The sequence below is a fragment of the Sinocyclocheilus rhinocerous genome, unplaced genomic scaffold, assembly GCF_001515625.1.
Source record: "Sinocyclocheilus rhinocerous isolate Xijiao unplaced genomic scaffold, SAMN03320098_v1.1 scaffold491, whole genome shotgun sequence".
Lineage (NCBI taxonomy): Eukaryota > Metazoa > Chordata > Actinopteri > Cypriniformes > Cyprinidae > Sinocyclocheilus > Sinocyclocheilus rhinocerous.
The window spans coordinates 876,127-884,811 of record NW_015625034.1 but is presented as its reverse complement, the minus strand read 5'-3'; the positions used below and the strand labels follow the sequence as shown (position 1 = coordinate 884,811).

The 8,685-nt window shown below is 34.9% G+C and overlaps 1 long non-coding RNA gene across 2 annotated transcripts; it reads left to right on the top strand.

Annotated features, from left to right (window-relative positions):
• The first annotated feature begins 295 nt into the window (after positions 1 to 295).
• LOC107749163 (uncharacterized) lies at positions 296 to 6,050 on the top strand. Of its 2 annotated transcripts, none has more exons than XR_001640993.1 (3): positions 296 to 370; positions 1,517 to 1,598; positions 5,477 to 6,050. It is a non-coding gene; the product is annotated as an uncharacterized LOC107749163 (long non-coding RNA). The 2 variants fall into 2 exon arrangements; XR_001640994.1 differs by having other exon boundaries at positions 296 to 493.
• Positions 6,051 to 8,685: the final 2,635 nt, after the last annotated feature.

Genomic DNA, 8,685 nt, shown 5'->3' with positions numbered 1-8,685 from the left:
ATATTGCATAATATTTGCAGTATATTCCTAGTATGTTTCATAAGGGGAATATAGGTGATACTATTAAATAAGAAATAAAAAAAATGAATGAAATTTCAAAGGAAAAATATTAGTAAAGGTTGTATTAATGAAATATAAGCTCATTAATTTCTCTTACAAGCTATTCATCTTTTACCGGTAGGTATTTATCATTTTTTAACTAACCACAATTAAGTAATTACACTAATTAAGCTAATTAAGACCAATAATGAAGAGCTGAGAGTCACATGAACATTTTTTTCACTCGTTTCAGACTAAGCACACAGCAGACTCATCATATTGATGCCCAGACAGAAATGCACAGTTGGCTCTGGAACAAAAGAAGTAGATTGTAAGTAGTAAATTTTATCAGCAATATCAGAGAAGGGACAATTGCACAAATGATGGGCACTGTGGAAATCTCTACGAACAATAAGAGGAGAATGCACATAAATGAATTCTAGAAAAAAGTGTTGTAAGTATTGAAGTTGTATTGTGGCACGTGAAATTGCTAATTATGTCAACAATGTTGTCATAAAATTGTTATCTAGGCAAAAGATTTGCGCTTGCTTCTTAACCATTCAGTGTTTTCCTTTTTTCGCCCGTTTTTCAATGAATTAATTAGGCGATCACTGTAATTACTGTTTATATTGTTGTTAATGAGCCCAAAGGCAAGCGAGCAGTACTCATCCAAATTACACTCACTAGGCACAGAGCCAAGGAAGAGTCCAAAAGAGAGCAGGGGGAGAATAACATGCTAAATACTCCCCATATCTGCTTAATCATCAACCAGCCTTTTAGTCAACAGAAACTGCACACTCATGAACTAATGCACATTATTTAACGTTAATCTTGTTGAAAAGATGCTATGGAGACCGAAAGGCCAAAAGTTATTTTAGATTGGAGATTTCAGCTTTAGCGAACTGTAGGTCCACAATGGTGCTTTCACAGTTTGCAGGTGTTTGCTGTAGCAGAAAAATTATCACTGTATAAATTAGTTGTGTGGTTAAAAAGCTTTTGCTTTTAATCATCGTTCTTGATTTCTTAAAAAAAATCGAGTGGGTTCGAATGTCTGAGACCACACAAAAAATGTGAGATTCTAAATGCAGTTTAAACCTGGAAATAAGCATAATATATACTGGAAATAAACTGTAAAATTAATTAGAAATTAAGTGCATAGGTTTGCAAAGCTCCTTTGGAATCTGAAAGATGTTTATCATTAAAAAAAAATAATAAAGAGGGTTCATAAAAATAGCATTTTCTTAATTTAATACTGCACTGATCATGCTATTAATATAACTTGAGGATACTTACATATTTATGTTGAAATGAACCTGTTCAAAATCTCAAAAGTGGTTCTTATTATGGTGTGTGGCTTTGATGATGATCATTATTTGTATGTCTTGTGATAATAATGCATAAGTGAGTAGTGAAACGATTGACTTTTCATCAAAAAACTAATCCTGCACATTCTTTGATTTTTACGCATCTTCTGCAGATTTGAGCTCATCCCAACTATGGCTGTATGATATTGAGATCCAGCTATTCACACTTAGGAAAACTGAGGGACTCAAAAAAAGGTACAAACATTCAATGATGCTTAAGGTGACAAAACACTGTATTAAGAAACAAGCGGGTTTACATTTTTGAACAGGAGAATTGTAATTATTTTGCCTTATATGTAAATATCTTATGTAGCTTCTGAAGGGCAGTACTAAATTATAAAACATAATATCTTTTATCCCGTATATTTGTAAAAATTCTGCAAGGGTTTATAAACTGTACTTAAAAGTCACAGATCAAATTTGTGATAATAAGCACGTGACATTCATGAAATGTTTAATTTTAACTTTGATCTTTTTTATTGTTTATTTTTTTTTGTTAAATTAATTAAATTATTTATGAAATTAATGCATATCTCATACAATTAGTCTCAGGTTTTTGGACCCCATGCATATTTCAAGTTGAATTCAAATAAATTGGCCAAATTTTGCTCACATACACACTGAATATGTGCACATTTCATAAAAAAAATATATGCATGCATTTTTGAACAGTATTTTTTTTGTGTGCATTTTTCATAGTAGCTATTAAAGTCAGTGCTCTTGCGTCTCAGTGTATAGGTGTTCTGCTCCATTTATTGCAGCAGTAATGAATTTATTTTATGTGCTCCACTCTGTGTAACACTCTGCGACACCTCTATAATTGCTGCAGCTCTACATCTATTGTACTTCCTGTGTCGGAATGGCTTTTTTTCCCCCCACAGGAGTCTGCTCTCACTGCTCATACTTCCTGGCTTTCTTTCATTCAGCTATTAGTTCGCTCTTTTAAAGGTCAGGGTTGCCTTTTATGCTATTGAGTAACGGATAGAAGAGAGACAAACTGTCAGGCTTGGTGTTATTGCTCCAAATAACACCAGCATGACTAAAGGCTGATAGAAGCATTAGAAGCGCTACACACACATAAGGAACACAGACACAAGTGCGTACACACACACACACACACATACGCACAAATGATCTCCAGTCTCCCTGGCAACCATTTAGCTCTTTCTGGTCAGGTGAAACAGAGAACTGACCTCCCACACAAGAGACAATGGAAGCATTTAAGATTTTTGCTGATGGATTTGAACCTCGAAGAGATCAGGGGCACAAAAGTGCTCTACAATGCGATGCTGTGGAAGATGAGATGAGACTCTGCAGGATGGGAAAAGGGACGTAAACCAGAGATGAGGGAAATATAGGGCTAAATTAGAATTTTATTGAAACAATTGCGCAAAGTACCATCGCAAAAGAATGTCTTTTGACAGAAGTAGCTATTTGATCAAGGATGGTCCATGTATTTGGGTTCAGACACACACACATTCACAATGTCGCACATGCAAGCCCACTTCCATTCACATACGCAGCAAGCGACATATGAGCTGTCAGCTCTTTAATTAACAGTCATTTCCTGTTCCTTCTCTCCATGTGGCACTTTGACCCAATCAGTGTTGCAGAGGGAACATTGCAAGTACAAGAGCAGGAAAACGTGTGCGAAAGAAAAAAGGCTTTAATAAAAATGCACGCACAGGAAGGAGGTAAGAAGAGAAAGCAATGCACGCTAATGTAGATGTTCTATTTCGCTCGAATGAAAAATTGAATTTAATTATTTTAATATGAAATATTAATAACTACCTCACGTTCGCTCGCAGACATTTATCTAAATAGAGCGTCTAATTAATGTGTCTGGCACCCTTATTATTCTTCGAGGGGGTGTGGAGCAGAGAGGAGAGGCATGGAAGGTCATTTTTAACCGGGGCTCATGGGAAATGAAGCCAACAGAGAAGGGTCATGGTGGTGGTAGGCATGGCCGCCAGCTTATCTCTCATAACCTGTTGAAAATGAACAATTTACAGCAATGTAATTCCATGAATGCTACTCAAAATTTAATGGCTATTGTTAGACGTTCCACACAGAAAATTCTCTCTATTTTACTGATTGCACAGCGAGGAAATGTATGTGTGTGGGCAATGACGTGTTTTGTCTTAAGGTGTGTTTTGACATTTGCCATTCTGATTTGAGTATGCTAAAAGAGTACAAATATTTTTAGAGCGATGGGTAAAAATAATTATAGCAGAATTTCAATTTATGTTGAATGTCATTCTGTAATTAGTGCTTAATGAATCATATTGAAGTTTATTATACAACTAACTTGGGAATAATGAAAACATAGATGCCTAGATAATAGAAATATCAATACTAGTACACCTTATAAATTCATAGCCTGGTATATAATAAATATCAGATGTTAGATTAAGGGTCAATGGTAAATAAGTGTCCATGATAAAGGAAAAAAAACACCCTTCTTATGCTAATTTCATATGATTTTCAAAATATTTATACCATTTTCAAGTTTAAAATTAATTGCTGTAGAAATATCATGGGGTTTATTCATCATTTAAATTTTATTTTTACTTACACTTTGAATACTTGTGAGTGTGCACAATTATTATATTTTCAGAATGTGTACAAATATTTGTCAAGATAATATACTTATCATGAATTATTCATAAATAGCATCTACCTGTTTATTTCACCAAATGAATTTAGACTACAGTTTTTCAAATATTAGTATACAGTTAAAATATTTAATCATGAATATTAAATGTAAACAAAGATAAAAGATAATGACTTAATAGGCTTTTCCTTTTAGAATGTTAAAATGAGGCTTTTTTAATATAAATATTATATAAGGACTGTTGTATCACCCTGACGTTTATTACTGTATGCCTCTCAAAAATATCCAAATGAATTTTAATTCAGTAATAAAAACGTTCATATCAGAAGTGTATTCAAGACAATGTATTGATCTGCACAAAAAATAAGCATCATGACATTGAGCACTATATATATCTCCATTATATATCTATCTGTACATAATGTGTGTATGTGTATGTGTATGTACATATATATATATATATATATATATATATATATTTATTATTATTATTATTATTTTAATTTTATTTATTAATTTTTTTCAAAAGGAGAACAAAGATTTTTTGCTGGGGTCTGAACTCTGTCACCATGACTGCGTAAAGCTGAAATAACGAGGCCTTCAATTAGCAGTGGCCAATCAATGTGGTAATTGCAGTGAGAGGCTGATGTAGAGTGAGGGATTGCTGCTAGCTGCAGTCCCGTATCGATTTACTTAAAGCAATTAGATGCCTTCCCTCCACCACGGAGCTTTAGTCCCTCACCATCTGCTCCAAACACACAGCGCAGAGGCTCGGTAAATATGCTACAGGAAATAAGGATATGAGGATCAGTGATTTTAGATTTTTTCATTTTCTCTGCAAAACAATTATGTGAATAAAGATAAATGCAAACACTACACAAAGGACTTAATACACACACAGAGGGACAAAGGAATAGGCTATATGGGTGACAATGACAAAGACAATGCAAACAGTACACTCTTCGATGAACATTCACGGTCAAAAATAATATAGAAGGCTTTTTCTATGATTTTTTTAATATGCATGTTTCCATCATGCTGCAGAAAATTGGCAGAAGAGAAGATTGTGCCCTCACCTCTTTATATAGTTCTGAGTACATCCATTTAGAGTTTATCTGTAATGGTGATAATATAGAGAAATGTAATATACAGTAGAGTCTACACAGCTCCCTCCATTTTCCATCAGCACCGCCATACAAGACTATACAACCCGCTGCTGAGTGCATAATAGATGCTATATTGATTTTGAAAGCTTTTTCTCTTTTCAAGATGTCTTTTCAGTTTGCCCGCAGCTAATCTTCAGGTTTCTTCTAATGCATTTGCCTGCAGCCATGAAAGAGCCACTTGAGTGGGCTGCAATGACAATCCAGCGGTCACTCGGCACAGTCGCATCCGCTATTCTGTGCTTTTGACTGGGAGAAGCTAAATGGTGCTCTAATTGTGATGACCTTCATTGCAGAGGGAGCTCTGTAATTGGACAAACAACCCTGGAGTGAGTCCATCTTCAGGAGAGCCTTGGAGACACTGGGAAGGCAGCAGAGAAAGAGAGAGAAACCGAGATAGAGAGATAAAAGAAGGCTGTATATATTAATAAGCAGATTCACTGATGCATTGTGAACAGAGCAAGAATTTATGAGAAGATGCGTGTCGCTGAAGAGATGGCATGAGAAATGAAAGATGCACTCAGGGCCCCGTGCCTGCCGGTTTCCCAGAGTTCACTTCACCCTGCGGCTGATTATGTCAACGCATGTCTAGATCTGGCAGTGCTCATTTGGATGGCAGTTGTCACTAAGACGGATGTCCATTAGCGAGACCACCACTCCGCTAGACTGAACAAACACAGACGCAGCTCAGCTTGAGCTCTGCGATTGTCAGGCATTTTCATGTGCTCAGAATTCTAGAATTCTAGAGATGATGTTTCTAGATTCTCTGTTATATGAGAGAAGCAATCTATCATAGTAATGTACAGTCTGCCGGTCATTTTTGCTAATTAAATCTGATAAATAAATAAATACATGGACATATAGATAGGACATATAGATGAGCTGAAATTATTTCAAAACTGTGTATTATCTTAAAGTTTCCTATAGTAAAAAAGTAATATATTTAAAATACATTTATTTCATAGTTCAAATCTATCAACATATCTACTGACAGATAACTCGAGACTTTCTGATATAAAAATTACAATTAAACTTTATTTGGCGTACTACTTGTGCACAATGCACATTTCTTAATATTAAGTCTAAAATGTGTTTTAATGTCTCTTTTGATGAGGATTGTATGATTTTTGAATAATATCCATCTTTAAATGCAAGATATTTAAAGTGTAGGCTACCTGAAGTATACTTGCAATAGTTCCACATTCGCACAATCAAATATACTAAGAATATCTTTAATTGGACTTCAGCACTACTTTCGCACAATTAAAATGCATTAAGTACAAAATTAGTTGTTCCAATTTAGCAGACTTTAAGTACACCAGTTTAGTATACTAAAAGTACAATTGCAGTGTATTTTATTACGTTCATAAATATGAAAATTTATTTGTAGTAAACTTATGAAATAAATGTAATAAATGGACTAGCAACACTGCAAAAATATTTTAAAATTAATATTAATACTGAAGTCTCTGCTCACCAAGGCTGCATTTATTTGCAGTAAAAACAGTAATATAAAGTATTGTTGCAATTTAAATTAATCTGTTTACAATATTTATTTTTTAGCATCCATTATTATTCTAGTCTTTATTGTTCAGTGTCACATGATTCTACAGAAATCATTATAATATTCAGGTTTGCTGCTCAAAAAACATTTCTTATTATTATCAGTCTTGAAAACAATTGCTGCTTAATATTTTTATGGAAAACATGATACGTTTTTTTTTAGGATTCTTTGAAACATTTATTTGTAATATGCATTTTTTTGAAACATAGTAAAAGTCTTTACTGTCACTTTTGATCTTTAATTCATCCTTGCTGGAAAAAAGTATTAATTTTTTAGGTCTTTCTGACCCCCAAACATGAAGGCTGAATTTCACAAATGGCAAATCAGAATGAAGTTTTCTAAAAAGCTGTGTAATAAGAGTAAATATGAAAACCTGGAGAGCTGACAATATATAAAAGCATGACCTTTTTATTGCTAAAAATTTTGATATTCTGCTAACTCAAAATCTTTTTTTTTTTAAATTCAGAGCAGAGCTTTTTGAGTTATTCAGTCAGATATAAGGCAAATTTATCATCTCAGTTTCTTCTCTCTTCATCAATACTGTAATTAATTAACACCACCTGAGCTACGTCCATCACAAATAGATAGTCTTTTATCCTTTACCTAAAATCACCTCAAGCTTGTCATATCATCTGACAGTGGTCTGCTTTCAGTTTGCTTTAAAAAAAATCCCCCACAAAAAATGCCTTGCAAGCCAGTCTCTTTATTCTTTAATGGTTTGAATAAAGCAAGTTTATTAATCTGCGGAGAAAGTGAGGGGTGGAAAAAAGACTAAAAGAAAGTGGAACGAAAGCACTTTTGGCTTTCATTTTATTTGGTGGAAAGTAAGAGGGAGAGAGAGGGAGGAAAAAGAGAAAATCAATTACTGGGCACACCTGAATATTTTTTCCTGTCCTATCCTTCTCCGCTGCCTCCTATTCTAGCAAAAAAGAAAAAAAAAATAGGGAAAAAACTAAATTACTCAGCAAACTTATCGCTTGCAGTAGCAGGGCCGGTATTAAAGAAAACAATCAAGGCTGGTGGGATTAATCTCTGACAGCACCCTTATCTTTAACTTGCACCTTTGTTATTTTCTGATGAGCTGCTTCTTTCTGTGCTGCCACATTGTGCCATACCTCAGTGCTCCCTTTCATTGGCTCCCCAGGCTGTGGCGGAGGACCTTTTCAGTTTATTAAAAACCTTTATTTGTGAAGAACAAAGAGGAGACGAAGGCAAACAATAAGGTCAGGCAATCTCTTTTCTGCCAGCTCTCTCTCCTCTCACCTGATATTTGGAGCATTTTCAGAGTGTGTGCGGTGACGGAGGCAGTGACAGCAAACAGCCTCTAAAGGGTGATTGACACATATCAACCTCTGGCGAATAACCTTTTCCATGCTCTTCATATCATAAAGGGCACCACCGTCTCCTCTTGCCACTACGAGGACATGTCAGTGGCACGCACACGGATATGCAGAAACGAAGGCTAAATAGACATGGCAGTTGGAACGCACCTGCAGTCGTATTTCATGATCGCACAGTGGTTTTATTCTCATTCCCAAGCAAGTGAGAAAATGAGTCTCAATGATGAGTCGCTCATTTTTCATTTATGGTGTGCTGGCGGATATGACAGTGGCCTTTGATTTCTACTGACACCTAGTGGTGTGGATGCAGCATCATGCAAATACAGTTTTTTAGTTGCCATTGTGGAAACACACTATTAGCTGTTAGCCATAATTTGTCTATTCCATGACCAAAAGTGTCCAAGGGTTACAGATCTCAATTTTAAATCCTCGATATTAGGCTACTGATATATGAATTAACTGGTATGCATTCTATATATAATGTTATAAACAATATATGTGCAAAATATTATGCTTTTTTTTTGAGGAGTCACCAGTGGCTGTCCTTGCTGACTTGATGCTCTAAGCAAGATAAGGAAAAAATATTTGTAATAATTTAGAA